The sequence below is a fragment of the Oryctolagus cuniculus genome, chromosome 18 (genome assembly GCF_051225735.1).
Source record: "Oryctolagus cuniculus isolate XC-2025 breed Fujian yellow rabbit chromosome 18, ASM5122573v1, whole genome shotgun sequence".
NCBI classification, from domain to species: Eukaryota; Metazoa; Chordata; class Mammalia; order Lagomorpha; family Leporidae; genus Oryctolagus; species Oryctolagus cuniculus.
The window spans coordinates 4,096,736-4,115,791 of NC_142884.1; the positions used below are offsets into that span (position 1 = coordinate 4,096,736).

At 59.8% G+C, this 19,056-nt stretch overlaps 1 pseudogene across 1 annotated transcript; it reads right to left on the reverse strand.

Moving 5' to 3' along the window:
• Window positions 1–2,087: 2,087 nt before the first annotated feature.
• Window positions 2,088–4,278, reverse strand: LOC149120709 (leukocyte immunoglobulin-like receptor subfamily A member 5 pseudogene; annotated as a pseudogene). The gene is made up of 4 exons (XR_016225223.1): window positions 3,860–4,278; window positions 3,182–3,300; window positions 2,916–3,074; window positions 2,088–2,351 (listed from the first exon to the last, which is right to left on the reverse strand). The product of XR_016225223.1 is annotated as a leukocyte immunoglobulin-like receptor subfamily A member 5 pseudogene (transcript).
• Window positions 4,279–19,056: the final 14,778 nt, after the last annotated feature.

The window sequence follows — 19,056 nt, forward strand, 5'->3', positions numbered from 1 at the left end:
CACGGCCTCTCCTCCCCTGGTATGAGCACCTGGGCTCCGTGCTCCTGGATGACATAGGGGTGCCGCTTCCTGAGACCTGAACAGGTGATGTCGTCCCCCAGCATCTCTGTGCTGGGGGGATGCCCAAGACCTCCCCTCTGGGTGGCCGTGGCTGCAGCACTCCGGTCTCAGGGTCCTGCAGTGTCCCTTCCAGATTCAGACGTGGGGACAGCACCGTTCTGGTAGACACCCCTCCTCAGAAGTCCCTAGGAGCGCCCGCCGTCCCCAGAGGTGAATCAGAAGCGGTCCCGGGTCCCAGACAGAATGGAAGACCCCAACTTCAGCCGTGTTTTCGGGTGGAGGTAAGAGGGCAGGCTCTCCGCTGCCAGCTCTGGGGTGGGGGCCCCATGAGAGAACGCACGGTGGCTCGTCACAGCCTCGGGTGCAAAGGCACTGACAGGCATCTGTCCTTTCCTTAGCCCTGCGTCTGTGTGAGAGGAAGTCCCCCTCCCAGAAACAGGAGCTGGCAAAGCGTGCATGCAGTGGGGTTCACAGCAGAGCCGCAGAAATGCAACGACCCCCTCTGGCCTCCACAGCCCTGCACAGCCCCAGGGCTCTGTGGGCTCCCAGCCCTGGGTGTTTCTGGGAAGGGTGCTATGTGGGGCCTTTGTGTGTGGCTGTGCCCCCAGGCCCCACGCATCCTCACTCTATGGCTTCCTGGGGCTCAGCAGAGTTCCTACGGAGCCAGAGACCCACCTCCCTGAGCCCCGCATCCCCGGTGCACATCTGGCTCCTGTCCCTGGCCGGCCGTGCTTGGATAGATGCCTGTGTGCACAGTCCCTGGATGGTTGTCACAGCCTCCCCCTGGCCCTCGGTGGTGAGAACGCTCCACGGAGCCTGCACTCAGCACACTGGTGAGCACTGCGCCTGACCCTAACCCTTGCCAGGATGTGGGTCAATGCGAGCGCCTGACTCCATGCAGGGGGTGGGCTGCTCTGTGCTGTGCCTACACTGGGTCTGGTGCTTTGAGGAACTACGAGCCTCTTGCCGCAGTGGCCGAACCCTGCACATTCCAGCCGCGTCTCAGGGCTGCGATTTCCCCACACCCTGACCACACTCTGCCTGCTTTGTCTTCGAGAAGTGACCAGTGAGGTGGCGTGGGGGGTGCCTCTCTCTGGCATTATTTGCACTTCCCTTCCCTTGTGCTGAGTGAGTTGCACCCTTGCTTTTCCTACTGTGGCTTCCAGATCTTCATACAATGTGTTCTTGTCTTTCTGTTCCCTTCGTAGCTGTCCACGGTGCACAGAGTTCTGAAGTTTTGAGGATGATCAATGCAGCCATTTTCCTGTTTGTTCCTCATACTTTCAGAATCACAGCTAAGATGCTGTGATGAAGTCTGAGGTCATATTTACCCAGGTATTTCCTTCTAGGAGTGTTTAAAAATTTTTTGTAAACTCTGATTTATTTATTCGAGAGGTAGGGACAGAGAGGAGAGACAGCAACAGAGATTTGCCACCTTCTGGCTCACTCCCCAGACGGCTGGGCCAGGCTGAAGCCAGGAGCTTCTTTTGGGTCTCCCACGTGGGTGCAGGGCCCCAAGCATTTGGGCCATCCTCTGCTGCCTTCCCAGGGCATTAGCAGGGAGCTGGATCAGAAGTGGGGCAACCGAGATTGGAACTGGTGGTCATATGGGATGCCGGCGCTGCAGGTGCTGGCTTTACTCCCTCAGCTACGCTGTGGTGGGGTGGGGTCCCAGCCCATAACTGGAAACACTGGTGCAGAATCCACAGCGCTCTCTCAAACCCACCTCCCTGAACTCTGTGGGAAACGCAGACTTGCACCGCACGGACAAGCAGAGTAACCAGCCACCAGAGGAAGCCGGGCAGGCATCCGCACTCTTCCAGAACACCGGGTGCTGCCGTCTGCCAGAGCCGCCGTGTTGTGGGGTTTATGTTAGTTGTGCACTGAGAAATCCAGATGACCCTTGAACTTCCCATGCCTGAAGAAACCCTGCACACACTTTCTTTCACTTCTGTGTGGTCCTCTCAGAGGGTGGATTCCCACGGTCATCTGGGATTTTACCTTAGAGTTTGATAAGCCACACGTTTTTAAAAATATTTATTTAAAAATCAGAGTTACAGAGAGAAGGAGAGAGAGAGGTATCCATCTGCTGGTTTCATCCCAATGGGTCCTCACAGCTGGAGCTTGTCTGATCTCCAGCCAGGAGCCAGGAGCCAGGAGCCAGGAGCCAGGAGCCAGGGGCCAGGAGCCAGGAGCCAGGAGCCAGGAGCTTCTTCTGGGTCTCCCAGATGGATGCAGGGGCCCAAACTCTTGGGCCATCTTCTACTGCTTTCCCAGGCCACAGCAGAGAGCTGGATTGGACGTGGGGCAGCCAGGACTTGAACTGGCGCCCACAGGGGATGCCGGCACCTCAGGCAGCAGCTTTTATCCATTAAGCCACAGCACCAGCCCAGATCTATTGATTCTGACCTCCCACTTCTGGCCCCACCTGTCATGGCCTCCTTTTGGTGAGCAGAATTTTAAACCCATCTTGAGTGACAGGTGTCCCACCACATCCTGGCCCACTTGCTGAAGGCCAAGGGGAGCAAATCCTGGCGTTACCCTCTCCGTGGGCAGCAGGGCCCGGGCTCCTGTGGACACTCAGGGCCACTGAGCTGTGTGCGGTCCCTGGAGAGGAACAGCACAGAACCGCACGGGAGCCTGCAGGGCGGTGGGCAGGGCTGCAGGAGGCCGGAGCCCCTTCCCAGAATGCGCATGGGAGCCCCGGGGAAGCAGCACCGCCAGCAGCCCACCCGGGTCCCTGCCCCTGAGCAGGATTCCCCCAACCCCAGGTTAGCTCCGCCCACTTCCCACAGCTTCTCAACATGCATGCCCGGAACCCCCCTCCCCCGCCTCCAGGGCTTGGCCTCTCTGACCCAGCTCTGTCCTCTCTCCAGGTCACCGCTGGCCTGCAGCCCGGGTCCTACTCTGGCTGTACCAAGCCTCCGCCAGCAGAAGCCCGAGGCCCAGCAGGACCAAGCCCGCCTCGCCCATGCGGATGAGGTTCTCCAGGGTGTGGTCCTGGGGCGCTGGGGCTGGGGGTGTGCATGGAGGGGTCACCGAGGCTGGCCAGCCCCAGTGACCCAGGACCCCACCTCCCCGCAGCAGCCTGAGCCCTGGGTCAGGCCTGTAGCTCACTCACCAGCGGGGGAGCCTTGCTGGGGGTGCGAGGGGCTGCTGGGCTCTGGTCCTCCTGAGAACAGGCACAGGACAGTGAGGAGAAGGAGACCCCGGCCTGCTCCGCACTGTGTGCTTCCCAGCCTCTCGTCTCGCGACGCAGTTCAGCGTGGTCCTCGTGTAAGTCGCCCACACATCACTCTGTCTGTGTTCTGGAGCCGCCAGGGAACTCCGCAGGGGAGAGACATGTGGCAGCCAAGCCTGGCGAGCCTCTCCCTACAGGAGCAGGTCCCGGGCCCACCCTGGGCCATGACCAGGCCCCACTAGGCTCGATAGTCTCTGTCCTACTCTAATAGACACCCCGGGGTGTGAGGCCCGTCCTGGGTGGGTCCTGTCCAGTTCTGCAATGCTCGCCCGCTGTGGGAGGCCGGCCTGGGGCTGCCGGCCAGGGCGCTGGGCAGACCCCGTCAGGCCCTCTGCAGGAACCACTGAGGGTCCTGCTGGGTCAGGAGGGAAGAGGGGCGGGGCTGCACACTGGCTCCGCCCACACCCTATCCCTCCTGCCCTGCAGTCCCACCACCCTCACTCTGGGTGTCTGGCCCAGGAGCCCCAGGCCCCTTGCCCAGTTCCCATCTACGCCTCCTCTCAGTGTCTCCGTGACCTACCCAGCTCCTGCTCAGGCTGTGGCTTCCTCACCTGTCACCCCAGCTCCAGGGCGTCACTGGGCTCTGACCACACAGAAGGATTCTCCCTGTAGGAGCCATAGCATTGGAATGCCCACCTGCGACTGGGAGTCACAGGGCCCACAGGGAACAGGGCCTGGGACTGCGCACTAGGGCGTGGCTCTGAGCTCTGGGTCCTGGCAGCCCAGGGCGCCCCTTCCTCTGTCAGAATGAACCTGTGGAATCCCAGCTGGGAGCGGCACTGGAGGGTCACATTGCCCCCTGAGGTCACCACGGGGCTGGGCAGGGCCGAGAGGCTGGGCTTGCTGTAGGCTCCTGGGAGAGGAGGAGCAGTCATGTGAAGTAGGGCTCACCCCCCACGGCACCCCCAGGGCTGCGCTATGAGAGGGGGACCCCTGGGAGCAGACCCCTCCCTGAGGGCACAGCCTGTGGGGCAGGGACCCTGGGTGACCCTCACCTGACACCCCAGCTCCAGGGTGTCACTGGGCTCTGACCAGCCAGCAGCGCTGAGGCAGACACAGCGGTAGCGCCGCGCGTACACCTCAGCCATGAGAGGGATGGAGAACTTGACCTTGTTTCTGGGCTCCAGGGGCATCTGTCTGTCCCAGGGCTCTGGGATTCTCTCTCTATACAGACGGCACTCCTGGGCCTCCAGGGTCCCCTGACACCACAGGGCTCCAGGCCTGCCCAGGGTGATCACAGAGCCTGGCTCAGCCCGGAGGCTGGGTCTGGGGAGGGTCCCTGGAAGGCAACCAGAGGCTGGGTCCCAGGACCACGTCCCCTCGCAAGCCAGGACCCTCCCAGACGCCCTCCTCACCAGACAGGGCTGGTCCCCACCCCAGCTGCCCAGGGTGGCCCTTGTCCCATGGAGGGGGGACCAGCACAGTGGGGGCATGCTCACCTGCCTGCACTCGGGTCCTGGGGCCTGCACACAGCCCTGGAGGAGAGCTCCCCGTGAGAGGTTTGCCCCTGCACCTGTGCCCGTCCTCTCCTCCCCGGTCTCCTGAGCTTGGGGTCTCCAGGGGCAGGGCCTGGCAGTGGGCAGGGGCGGGGTCCCTCCCAGAGCAGGGTCTCCTCACCCTGTCTTCCAGTCTCCCCAGAGCAGGACCACGAAGGACAGGTTCATGGCGTCTCCTGACCGGCCCCGGCACAGCGCCCACGGCACGGACACACATCAGGTGTGGAAGCTTGGAGGCTGGGTCCTCCCAGAATTGCAGGGCTGTTCCACCCGCAGCCCCACAGGAAGGGAAACCGCACCTCACCCCCAGCCAGGCCCTCAGTCCCCAGGATGGGGGGCACAGGCTCCCTGCAGGGATGGGGGCCCCGCCCCCGCCCTGTCAGCGGGCTCCGCCCTCCTCTCCCCAGGGCCAGGACCCAGCATCATGGACACGGGGCCTCCCTAGTGGCCCTCCTAGTGGGCTGACTCCTGCCCCTGGGTGTCTTGTCTCCGCCTTCAGTTGCTGTGCACACAGCATGCAGGATCCCAGCCCCAGGCACATTTCCTGCCAGATGTTTCGCAAGGGCCAACTTCCTTCCTGCCGTGTCCGGGCACCACGTCCCCAGCGGGCACAGGGCGCCTCCATGTGTAGCCGTGTGCCAGGTGTGACATTTCATGGCTGAAACTGACAGGATCCTTCCTGGAATTTCCGGGCCCTAGACTCCTGCAGGGAGCTGTGACAAATACTCGGGTGGTGGGGGTTGGCGCTGTGGCGTAGTGCACTGGCATCCCATATGGGCACAGCTTCCTGGTCCAGAGCTGCTCTTCCGATCCCGCCCCCTGCCATGGCCGGGGAAGCAGTGGAAGGTGACCCCAGTGCTTGGGCCCCGCACCAGAAGCGGCTCCAGGCTCCTGGCTTTGGATCGGCCCAGCTCCGGCCGTTGCAGCCATTTACAGGGTGAACCAGCGGATGGAAGACCTTCCTCTCTGCCTCTCTCTAACTCTGCCTTCCAAACTCATCTGTAACAAAAAAGATTCAGATGGTGGAGAACCCTCCTATGGTTTTGTAGGTTGCTGTGTTGGAGAAAGAGGGGCCTGGATCCACAAGAACAGGTGAGTGTGGGGGAGGGGCTTCCTGGGTGGGGGGGAGTGGCCGCACAAGCCCAGCCGCATCCAGGGATGAGCTGCTCGGAGCCCCAGTGTCCCCGCCTGGCAGGCCTCTCTGGGCTCTCAGGGGCGCTGAGACAGGAGCAGGCAGTGGGCAGTGGGCGGGCTGGGACACAGTCAGCTTGAGGTGGGAGGAGGGTGGGCGGCTGGTCAGATCCAAGCCATTGGCTATCTGGCCACTTCGGCTAAGCCTGCACAAACAGCTCCAGAGCCACCAGGCCCTGCCTTCCCATGAGGAAAGCACAAATTCCACCATGTTGTACATGCATACCTGCGCCAGCTGGAAACACCCAAGAGGGCCGCCTAAAGACACTCCCGGGACGACCATGGGGTCATCCCACGAAATTTCCGTGAGGGGTCCTCCCACTCCCATCATGCACCTCCACTCCCTGACACTTCCTCTTTTTCCCAAACAGAGCCTGGAAATGAGTGGTGCTCAAGCCCCACCCCAAACTCCACCCACTTTGAATATTCAATCAGGCCACACCCCAGAATGAGCACTTTGCCTCTGGCTGGCAGATGAGGCGTGGGGAGGAGGATGGGGCTGGGGACGTTGTTTCTCCCAAGGGCCGTTTGGATGTTGGCAGCATCATTCCGGGCCCGTCCTGATCATCAACTTAAAGAATTCCCTGAGTTTGAGTCGCCTGTGGCTGCCGTGGCAGGGCCTGACCACGGGACTTCCTGGTCTCCCGTGGCCTGTAGGTTGCGTGCTCCCCTCCCCTGGATGACCTGGATCGCTGAGGCCCCCATGGAGGGTTTTCTCTATGGCGTGTGTGTTGTGCCTCTGTACTCACCTCTTTCTCTCGCTCCAGCTGGCCTGATCCTGGGGTGCACTCACGAACCCTGCGTTCCTGCACCCCTCGAGGCCTCCACGTGCATCCTTCCGTGCATAATGGAGGAAGAAGCCGTGAGTCCAGTCTGGGGACCCCGCTGCCTGCCCCGCACGGAGCCGCCCAAGAGGGGGCCGCCAACACCCCCATTGTTCACGTGGGCACTGGGCGTGGCTGTGGTTGGGTTTGCTATGGGGGCGGGGACACGTGTGTGGGGGCTGCATCACCAGCAAAGAGGTGCGGGGACCACCGAGGGCCCTTCTGGGTCAGGAGGGAAGAGGGGCGGGGCTGCACGCTGGCTCTGCCCACACCCTTCTCCCGCCTGCCCTGCAGTCCCACCACCCTCACTCTGGGTGTCTGGCCCAGGAGCCCAGGCCCCGCACCCAATTCCCATCTACACCTCCTCTCAGCGTCCCCGTGACCTACCCAGCTCCTGCTCAGGTGTGGCTTCCTCACTGTCACCCCAGCTCCAGGGCGGCACTGGGCTCTGACCAGCCAGCAGCGCTGAGGCAGACACAGCAGTAGCGCCCTGCGTACACCTCGGCCATGAGAGTGTGGGGAATTGGCCTTGTTTCTGGGCTCCAGGGGCATCGCTCTGTCCCAGGGCTCTGGGATTCCCTCCCTATACAAATGGCACTCCTGGGCCTCCAGGGTCCCCCACACCACAGGGCCCCAGGCCTGCCCAGGGCGATCACAGAGCCTGGCTCAGCCCAGAGGCTGGGTCTGGGGAGGGTCCCTGGAAGGAAACCAGAGGCTGGGTCCCAGGACCCCGTTCCCTTGCAGGCCAGGACCCTCCCAGACGCCCTCCTCACCAGACAGGGCTGCTGTCCCCACCCCAGCTGCCTGGGGTGGCCCTTGTCCCATGGGGTGGGACCCGGCACAGTGGGGGCACGCTCACTTGCCTGCACTCGGGTCCTGGGGCCCGCACAGCCCTAGAAGAAAGCTCCCCGTGAGAGGGTTGCCCCCGCCCCTGCGCATGCCCTCTCCTCCCCGGGGCTCCTGAGCCTGGGGTCTCCAGGGAGCAGGGCCTGGCTGTGGGGGGGGGGCGGGGTCCATCCCAGAGCAGGGTCTCCCCTCCCCGTCTTCCCGTCTCCCCCAGGCAGAGCAGGACCACGAGGGCGGGGTTCATGGCGTCTCCTGACCGGCCCCGGCACAGCGCCCACGGCACGGACACACACCGGGTGTGGACGCTCGGAGGCCGGGTGCTCCCAGCATCGCAGGGCTGTTCCACCCGCAGCCCCACAGGAAGGGGCACCGCCCCCACCCCAGCCAGGCCCTCAGTCCCCAGGATGGGGGCACAGGCTCCCTGCAGGGATGGGGCCCCGCCCCGCCCCGCCCGCCGGCTCCGCCCTCCTCTCCCAGGGCCAGGACCCAGCACCAAGGACACGGGCCTCCCGGAGCCGCCCCTCAGGTGGGCTGATGCGCCCCGGGCTGGGGTCGTCCCCGCCCTCAGCCCCTCCTGTGGGGTCGCAGCCCGGCCACTTCCGGAGGACGCAGGTGGGCACAGCCCCGCTCCCGCCCGGCCCGGAGGTCCCGGGGCCCGACCCAGGGCGGGGGAGGCCCGGACGCCCCCTCCGCCGCGGACGCCGCTCCCACGCCCCTCAGCCACAGCTTCCCCTGACCCGACCACCCGCTGCGGGGCCCTGAGGCCTCCCAGGACCTGCGCCGCCCCCTCCCTGCCGCCTGCCCTGACTCCCGGGGGAGGCGCCCTCACTGCGTCCCCTCACACACCCCTCTGCCCTGAGCCTCAGCTTCCCCGTGTGGGCGGACACGGACTCACCTGAGGCGGCCTCGCGCACTCGCACACCGACTCTGGACTGCGCAGGCGCATCATGACGCGACTGGGCAGACGCACAGGGACTTTGGAGTGCGCAGGCGCTGCCAGCCAGGTGATTCGCAGACGCACACCGACAGGTGACTGCGCAGGCGCACACTTACACATGCCTGCAAAGGTGCACACCGACATGCGGCGCTCAGACGCCTCCTGAGGGGACTGTGCTCAGGGTTGCCTCCTTCTCTGTGAAGGAAGAGTGCAGGTCCTTGTAGGAAACGTGAACCCTGACTGCTGCTCTACGCAGCCCTGCAAGTCCTCGCCAGACCAGGTGGGCGAGAAGAAGCCACAGAAGCGTCCGAATTGGGAAGGAAGAAGCCATGTCGGCTCTTTCCTCATGAGGCCTTCTTACCTAAGACTACCTCTTTCCTGATGACGTCATCTGACCTATAGACAACCCAACGTCTCAACCAGAAACTGCCCTCACTGGTCACCATCAGGTCGCAGGATCGCGGTCCACACACGAACTCCCGTCAGCGCTCCAAGGGAGATCCACACAGCTCCACTTAGCAGAGCCCAGACCTCCAGCAGCCGGGAGTGAATTCCTCTGCTGCAGGAGGTGAATGCAGAGACCCCGCGTGGGTTCACAGCGCATCTGCAGCTCCGGAACGGGGGCATCAGACCGAGGGGCGCAGTCGCGGGGCGGCCCTGGGAGGTCACTTGCCGTGCACATGCAGGGGAGACGAGGGAGGGAACGGGGGTTCCGTGTCCCCCGCTTTATCGCCTCGCAGCCGTGGAGAGACGTGGGACTCTGCACAGCACCTTCCCCGTCCGGAAAAGGGAGCGCGGGCTCCGACTCCTTTCTGAGTTACAGAACTGCGAGGACCATGACCATCTCCCTGCAGGTGCAGGAGGGAGGGTGGGGGCGGGAAGGCGGGTTTTCTGTGCTCCCTGGAAGTGATGGCGAACAAGGCCCCGCCCACCTGCCCTGGCTTGTGCCCCCAAGGCCCTGAGTGCTCGCCTTGGGGGAGATGACAGTGGCTGGATTTCAGAGACAGCGTCAGGGACCGTGGCAGGGCCGCTCTAGCTCTGGGAGTCCACACCTGAGACTGGGTTTCTTCTCTTGTCCTGGGGCACAGGGACCGGCTCCCCCCACCTCCGCCAACACAAACTCTCTCCAAACACCGACCATCATTATGGAGTCAACCCCTGTCACTGTGAGGACGAGGCCAATGTCCCCACGGAATCTCCTGGGGTGGCGTGGGGGTCCACCTCTGGTTTCCTATGAGATTCTGATCTTCTATTTTTAAATTCTGAAAATTTGGGAGGCTGTGAGAAAGAGTGAGTGTGTGAGTGAGCGAGCTCCATCCACTGGTTCACTCCCCAAATGCCTATCATGGCCGGTTTGAACCAGGGGCAACACCAGGGGCCAGGAGCTCCATCCATGCCCCGACACAGGAGGCAGGAACCCAGCTACCCAACCCAAGACCACGGCTCCAGGACCTGCATGAGCAGGGAGCCAGGCCCAGACCTGCAGCCGAGAATTGAACCCGGGCCTCCCTTTGTATCGTGGGGCCTTTGTTTCCTCCTGAGGTCGGTTGTTCTCGCTGAGGGTTCAGCTGCAGTGGGTTCTGCTCCCCATGGAGTGGCCCCAGCTCCCTTTCTGTGGTCTCCCCCAGTACCCCCGGGGGCTGGGTGCCCAGCAGACGGCAGCTCTCTGGTGGATAATGTGGGTTTGCAGGTTCCCCCCCACTTGGTCAGACTCAGCCTCGTGCTCTCGTGAAGGCCATGGGTGTTGATTTTTTTTTTTTTTGACAGGCAGAGTGGACAGTGAGAGAGACAGAGGAAAAGGTCTTCTTTTGCCGTTGGTTCACCCTCCAATGGCCGCTGCGGCCGGTACGCTGTGGCCGGCACACCGCGCTGATCTGATGGCAGGAGCCAGGTACTTATCCTGGTCTCCCATGGGGTGCAGGGCCCAAGCACTTGGGCCATCCTCTACTGCACTCCCTGGCCACAGCAGAGAGCTGGCCTGGAAGAGGGGCAACCAGCACAGAATCCGGCGCCCCGACCGGGACTAGAACCCGGTGTGCCGGCGCCGCAAGGCAGAGGATTAGCCTAGTGAGCTGCAGCGCCGGCCCGGGTGTTGGGTTTTCAGGACTTTGCTTCCAGATCTGCAGGTGCAGGCTCCCCGCCTGTGGTTGCTGGGGTCCAGAGACACCAGTCCCCTCCTCCGGAGACCTGCAGAGTTCAAACGCGCTCTTCCGGAGAACTGGGAATCTCGGGCGCTCTCTGGAGACCCCACACACCAACTTCTGGAAACTGAGAGACCCCCACACTTCTCCTCCGGAAACCCGGGGAGTTAGAAGCACTCTTCCAGAAACCCCGCACACCCCCCTTCCAGAAACTCAGAGACCCTGCACTTTTCTTCTGGAAACCGCAGACGCGCTCTTTCGGTAAGCAGGGGTCCCAGACACCCCCTCAAGATACATAGGCAGGCCGCCCTGGGGGTAGAGCTGCAGTGGAGCCTGGGCCTCCCTGGGGTAGAGCTGCAGAGGAGGCTGGGCCGGAGCAGGTGTGTGGCTCTCCACTTCTTAGGCGTGAGTTGTGTTATGCCCAGATAAGTAGCTCCCCAGGAAGCCATCAACGACCAGATCACACCGAAATGCAAAGGCAAGGTTTATTTTAAAAGTACAAGACATGGCAGGAATTCATCTGACCAGCCGACGCAGGGGAGGTCAGAGGAAGACCCAGGCGTTTGTTTAGGAGCACTTTTAAAGGAAAAAAACCACAGGGTTACATCAGCCGGGGCTTACAGGATGGGGCTGTTCTGGGTTTTTCTTATTCGAGGAGGGGGTCTCCGTTTGGCTTGGATTCAGGGAGTTACCTCATTTGGTAATCTCTACTGAGCTGCCTTTGGTCTGCTGAGCTGTCCTTGGTAAGCTTTGATATCCCCGGAATGCCTGAATGCCTGCTTTTACAAGGACTCGGGTCTGCTATGGGAAATGGAGGCTCCTTTTTATTTAATTTTCTTTAAATGGAGTCACTTTGGCTCTTCAGGTTGCACGTAGACTTCCTTCCACGCGGAAAGTGCTGGGGAGGAAGGGTGAGGTTCCCTTGGGAACCAGGTGCCCCAGATCCGCAGCAGCAGACATGCTCGTAGATCCTCTGGGTCCCTGCTGGGCTGTGCTGGGGACAGCTCTTTCCTCCCATCTTCTATGTAGTGACCCATCACCCAGTCCTGTCACATAGCTTCCCAGGGCGGGGTGTCCTTGAATGTCTTTGTCCATGTTCCTCAAAACTGTCATCAAGGTCATCACCAACAAGGGAATCACAGGGCCTAAAGAGACAGAGAGAAGCAGAGGTAGTGTGAGATCCTGGAGAAGATAAAGGATTAGCTTCCAACACAGGAAATCTAAATAAGCCATGGACTAGTTGAGCTAAGGGAGCTGGGAAGAAATGTGCCAATATAACCTACACTGCTAACAGGGAGCTGGGTGAAGGGTCTATAGCAACTTCATGTGGTAACATCACATTTGTTCCCTAAAACCATTCTAGAAGTCTATTAAAAATCAGGTAAAATTCCCACATGAGGGCTGAAGACCTTGGCTGTCTCCTTACCCAGCACCACCAACTCTAGGGCAACACTGGGGGCTGCCCAGGCTGACGCTCCTTCTGTGGGCACTGGTAACACCTGGGGTGTTGTATCCGTGGGAGTCCTCCCTATGTCTCACTAGTAACACCCTGCAGTGTGGCATCCTGTGAATCCGTGCTAGGTTGCCACTGGTAACACCGTGCATTGTTGCATCTGAGGGAGTCCTCCCTCTGTCGGCACTGGTAACACCCTGCATTGTTGCATCTGTGGGAGTCCTCCCTATGTCGGCACTGGTAACACCGTGCATTTTCATATCTGTGGGAGTCCTCACCCTGTCGGCACTGGTAACACCCTGCAGTGTTGTATCCATGGGAGTCCTGATGATCAGCCTCCTTCTGCAACCCCAGTTCCTTCTCCACCACCTCGTGTGTGGCTTCCCAAGATCTCCAGTTGGTACAAGGAAGATACAGGGGTTTCCTGGCACGGGATCTTCACACTCCCACTCCAGGCAATCACAGAACCTAGTCCGGCAGATATGATAGGAATAGGAAAACCCCTTGGAAGAAAATACAGCCTAGAGTTTGGTGGACTAGCAGAGAGAAACCATTTGTTCCTGTTCTTGGGGAATGGGAGGGGCAGAAATACATTAAGATGAGAGGCCTATCATTATTTTATTTTAAAATACTTATAATTTTGTTTGAAAGAGGAAGAGAAAGAGGGAGAGATCTGTTGTTTGCTGGTTCACCACCCAAATGCTGCTAATAGCCAGAGCTGCTCTATGTTGTCAGGAGCCTGGAGCTGCAGCCAATCTCCCTCCTGGAGGCAGGAACCAAGCATTGAGCCACTGCCTGTCTCCTAGGTGTGCAGTAATGGAAGCCACCTCAGAGGTAGATCTGGACCTAACCCAGGCACTCTGCTGTGGGATTCAGGCATCCCAAGCAGTGACTTAACTGCTGTCCCAACTCCCACCCTATAATTCTGTTGTAAAAAAGTGTTAGGCCAGCGCCGCACCTCACTAGGCTAATCCTCCACCTGCGGCACCAGAACCCCGAGTTCTTGTCCTGTTTGGGGTGCCAGATTCTGTCCTGGTTGCTCCTCTTCCAGTCCAGCTCTCTGCTGAGGTCCAGGAAGGCACTGGAGGATGGCCCAAGTCCTCAGGCCCTGCACCCACATGGGAGACCAGGAGGAAGCACCTGGCTTCTGGCTTCAGATCGGCGCAGCCCGCCGGCCGTAGCAACCATTAATGAAGTGAACCAACGGAAGGAAAACCTTTCTCTCTGTCTCTCTTTCTCTCTCTCTCTCTAACTCTGCCTGTCAAAAAAAATGTGTTAATGAAACCCAGTCATTTCTGGAGAAATGGGTGGGACCGGAGAACATGAAGTGAAATACGCCTTCCCAGGAATCCAATGTAAGTTCTCTCTTCTATGCGGAAGTTAGAAAAGTTGATCTTGTAGCAGCACAGTAGGATGGTGATCAATAATGCATCAAAGGGTCTTGTGGGAGAGATGGAGGGAGGTTTGGTCCACAGGTCCCAAAGTGTAATCACATAGAAGGAATGGCTCTAGTCTGCACAGCACAAGGAGGGAACTGTCATTCACATAACCTGGTGTGTGTGTGTGTGTGTGTGTGTGTGTGTTTGACAAGTAGAGTTATAGACAGTGAGGGATAGACAGAGAGAAAGGTTTTCCTTCCTTTGGTTCACTCCCCTAATGGCTGCTACAGCCAGTGCTGAGCTGATTCGAAGCGAGGAGCTGGTATTTCTTACCGGTCTCCCATGTGGGTGCCAGGACCCAAGCACTTGGGTCAAAAACTGCTGCCACCCAGGCCACAGCAGAGAGTGTACTGGAAGAGGAACAACCGGGACTACTACATGGTGCCCCAACCGGGACTAGAATCTGGGGTGCCGGTGCCACTGGCGAAGGATTAGCCAAGTGAGCCACAGCGCCAGCCCTGTTGAGTGTTTTAATAAAGAACTCAACAAGAGGAGCTGGGGGCCTCAAACACAAGACATGCCGAGATGGGAACACCCTGGTGAGGTGAGCACACCTTCGAATTCCACGCTGCGCCTCCTAAATTATTATGTGTGCATTTAAAGGGAAAAATAGGTGGTAAAAATGTTTTTGGTAATTGTGTCTTCCTTCTTAATCGAGCTGAAATTCACAGAGCACAGATTACAGACCTGACAGAAATTTAACTCACGGCTGTAGCTGCCTCTCACATTCACTGTGTCGTGTACCCACCAGCACCTGTTCACAAACATCTTCATTAGCAGAGACAGAAACCCCAGACCCACTCAGCAGGCACCTGCACGCTCCCTCCCCACGCCCGAGTCCATGTTCTGCCCTCTGAATCTGCACCCCCGGGCACCTCTCAGAGCAGAATCCAACCATGGTGTCTGTGACACCGGCTGATTTCTGTATTGTCATATCTTCAGGGTTTCTCCACGATTATCCAGACCCTCCTTCTTTTCTAACAGGAGAGTATCAGCCGTGTCTACAAACACCGCCTGTTGTGGACGCACTCACCTGTTGTACTTATGCTGGTTGCTGGCATCTTTGGGCTCATGTGAATGAGGCTGCTATGAACCCGTGGATGCAAACACCTGCTTGAGTTGCTGTCTTCAATCCCTGTGATTATATATGCAGGAGAGTAACTGTTGGATTGTAAGGTAGTTCCAAGAAACAAAGTTTTCCTTCTTTATTGTGCTGAAATTCAAATAACATAAAACCAGCCCTTTAAAGTGTATAGTTTGCTGACTTTTAGTACATTCACAATATGTACAACTTTAGTTTTCTTAAAAAAATCATTTGTTTGAAAGAGTTACAGAGCTAGATAGAGACCAAGACAGAGAGAGAGAGAGAGAGAGAGACAAAGAGAGAGAAAGTCTTTCATCTGCTGGTTCACGCCCCAAATGGCCACAAAGGCCTGAGCCAGGGCTATGCCATGAGCAGGATCGTCTTCCCCATCTCCCATGTGGGTGCAGGGGACCAGGGACTTGGACCACCTTCTGCTGCTTCCCAGGTGCATTAGCAGGGAGCTAGAGCAGAAGTGAAGCAGCTGGGACTCAAAGCCACGCCCTATGGGGTGTTGGCCCTGCAGGCTGGGGATTTAATGTGGCGTGTACAGTGCCGGCCCCACATGAACTCTTCTAGCTCCATTGTCATCCCTCCAATCACATGCCCCACACTGACTAAGCTGCTCCAGTCCCCCTTTGCCCTAAGTAACTGCTTGGCTTCCATGGAGTTTGGAGTTCTGCTTCCCTGCATATCACTACACAGCAGGAACCCGAGGTGCACAGCGGGGCAGTGACGGAGGAGCCCCCGGCACCCGGCAGGCAGCTGGGGCGTCTCTTCCCAGCCCGCATCACAGACCTCACGGGGCTCCTGGAGGGTGGCCGTATGACGGCTAGCGGCACCCCCACAGAAAGCATGCTTGTTTCAGAGCGGCCGCTAAGCAGTGCCCAGACACCCGCCCGTCAGTCTCCCGGGCACCGGTTCCCGTGTGACCCTTCTGAGCCCCCACACGCAAGGCGTCCCAAGCCCAGGGAAGGACTCGGGGCCTGAGAGGCCGTGAGCGTCCCGTGTGGGATGGACCTCGCTCACCCTGAAATCCAGGCTGTGAGAGCCTGGCCCGGGCTGCAGGCCAGGGCGCTGGGCAGACCCCGAGTCCCTGTGTGACCCCATCAGGCCCTCTGCATGGACCACCGAGGGCCCTGCTGAGTCAGGAGGGAAGAGGGGCGGAGCTGTATGCTGGCTCTGCCCACACCCTTCTCCCTCCTGCCCTGCAGTCCCACCGCCCTCACTCTGGGTGTCTGGCCCAGGAGCCCAGACCCGCACCCAATTCCCATCTACACCTCCTCTCAGTGTCTCCGTGACCTACCCAGCTCCTGCTATGGTGTGGCTTCCTCACTGTCACCCCAGCTCCAGGGCGGCACTGGGCTCTGACCAGCCAGCAGTGCTGAGGCAGACACAGAGGTAGCGCCCCGCGTACACCTCGGCCATGAGAGGGTGGGGAACGTGGCCTTGTTTCCGGGCTCCAGGGGCATCGCTCTGTCCAAGGGCTCTGGGATTCCCTCTCTATGCAGACGGCACTCCTGGGCCTCCAGGGTCCCCTGACACCACAGGGCCCCAGGCCTGCCCAGGGCGATCACAGAGCCTGACTCAGCCCGGAGGCTGGGTCTGGGGAGGGTCCCTGGAAGGAAACCAGAGGCTGGGTCCCAGGACCACGTCCCCTCGCAGGCCAGGACCCTCCCAGACGCCCTCCTCACCAGACAGGGCTGCTGTCCCCACCCCAGCTGCCCGGGGTGGCCCTTGTCCCATGATGGGGGGGGGGAACCGGCACCGCCCCCACCCCAGCCAGGCCCTCAGTCCCCAGGATGGGGGCACAGGCGCCCTGCAGGGATGGGGCCCCGCCCCGCCCTGTCAGCCTTCTCCGCCCTCCTCTCCCAGGGCCAGGACCCAGCACCAAGGACACGGGGCCTCCCGGAGCCGCCCCTCAGGTGGGCTGATGCGCCCCGGGCTGGGGTCGTCCCCGCCCTCAGCCCCTCCTGTGGGGTCGCAGCCCGGCCACTTCCGGAGGACGCAGGTGGGCACAGACCCGCTCCCGCCCGGCCCGGAGGTCCCGGGGCCCGACCCAGGGCGGGGGAGGCCCGGACGCCCCCTCCGCCGCGGACGCCGCTCCCACGCCCCTCAGCCACAGCTTCCCCTGACCCGACCACCCCGCTGCGGGGCCCTGAGGCCTCCCAGGACCTGCGCCGCCCCCTCCCTGCCGCCTGCCCTGACTCCCGGGGGAGGCGCCCTCACTGCGTCCCCTCACACACCCCTCTGCCCTGAGCCTCAGCTTCCCTGTGTGGGCGGACACGGACTCACCTGAGGCGGCCTCGCGCACACGCACACCGACTCTGGACTGCGCAGGTGCACGTCGACAAGGGATTGCGCAGGCGCACACCATCACTGGCTTCGCGGACACAGCCTGACACGTGACTGTACAGGCACACACGACAGGACTGCGCATGCGTATGATGACATGCTACTCAGGACACATGCTGACACGTGAGTGCGCAGGCGCACGCCGACATGCTGCGCTCACACGTCACTGCGGGGAGTACGCGCTGCTTTGCCGCTGTCTCCGTGGAGGAAGACTGCGGACCTTGTAGGAAACGTGAACCCTGACTGCTGCTCTGCGCGGCCCTGCAACTCCTCGCCAGAGCAGGTGGGCGAGAAGAAGGCACAGAAGCGTCCGATTATGGAAGGAAGAAGCCATGTCGGTTCTTTCCTGATGACGTCATGTTACCTAAAGACAACCCAACGTCTCAACCAGAAACTGCCCTCACTGGTCACCGTCAGGTCACAGGACAGCGGTCCACACACGAACTCCCGTCAGCGCTCCAAGGGAGATCCACACAGCTCCACTTAGCAGAGCCCAGACCTCCAGCAGCCTGGAGTAAAACAAAACTCATGATTTACATGGAACCACAAAAGCCCCATTTGAGCAGTTGGCAAAGACTTGAATTGACGTTCCGGAGAGAAGATGTGATGACTGAGAGGTGGATGCAAAATCACTCAGACAAAAACAGCTTTGTGTGTGTCTGATGAGCTGTTTCTTCTGGTAATGTACTGAACGCCATCGATTCTTTAGTATCAAGCGACCGGTGCCTGCCTTCACCACCACCAACCAACCGGTGTGCTCATGTCCCCTGCATTCTCTCTTCTCATAGGAACGAGTGTTCTTTGTGAGCGTTTTCTTGGGAGTCTACTTACGAGAGCATCCGTCCCAGGATTTCCCCATCTGACTGTTTCCGTCTCTGGTTTTGATAGCACTCTCTCCTTGCCTGATAAAACGTTCCTTTTTCCTGTCCTCGGGTACAGTGTATGTAAATTTGGGAGTGTGTGGGCAGCATTTGTATGTGTGTTTCCTACCTGAATAAATGTGTGAGGAATTCCCATGAAGCTTTGCAGCCTGGCGTTTAGACTGAGGGAGAATGTTGGATTCCCGAGTCACGGCGTTGTCAGGTGTCAGGGCACGTTTTGGTCAGCCACAGTCGCCTGTATGCCGGCGCCCCCAACATTCTAATGAAGCTGACCGCTGCCGACCTCATCGTACTCTTGCTGCACGGCTTCTGCGGGCAGAGTCCTAGATACGCAGGTCTGCACCACTGCAGGAGGACGCCCGGCCCCCGGTGGATATTCTCATAGGAAAACAGCAGCGAGCTCTGCCGTTCCTAGCCCAGGAGTGAACGGCGGAGTTCAGAGCCCAGAGTGAAGTAGGTGCCATCATGCAGGTGTGTGCCGGGACTCCTTGTTGTCCCATGACCAGACTCACCCAGCACAGGGTTCCTAGAGCCGATTACCCACCAGTACAGGACATGTGGGTGGATTTACTGCAACTTCCTATTCCCATGAATTCAGTTCCTTTTATTTATTTATTAAAGATTTATTTATCTATATATTTGAAAGGCAGAGTACCGGAGCGGGGTGGGGAGATGTAGTCTTCCGTCCACTGGACCACTCCCCAGATGGCTGCAGTGGTTATGGTAGACCAAGCTGAAGTCAGGGGCTTGGAGCTCCATCCAGGTTTCCACATGGGTGCAGGTGCCCAAGACATGGACTTCTCCCGCTGCTTTCTCAAGTGCATCAGCCGGGAACTGGATTCTGTGGAGCAGCTGGGACTCGAACCCGTGCTCCCATGTGGGATGCTGGCGTCTCAGGCAGCACCTTCACTCACTGAGTCACAACGCCAGCCCACGTTCAATTATTATTTTTCTCCCAAAGAAACCTTTCCTTTAATGAATACAAATTTCATAAGTACAACTTTAGGAATAGAGAGATTCCTCCCACACTCTCACTCCTCCTCCTCCACCCTCTCCGACTTCCAGTCCCATTATCCACTAAGATTCATTTTCTATAAAATTTATTTTTTTA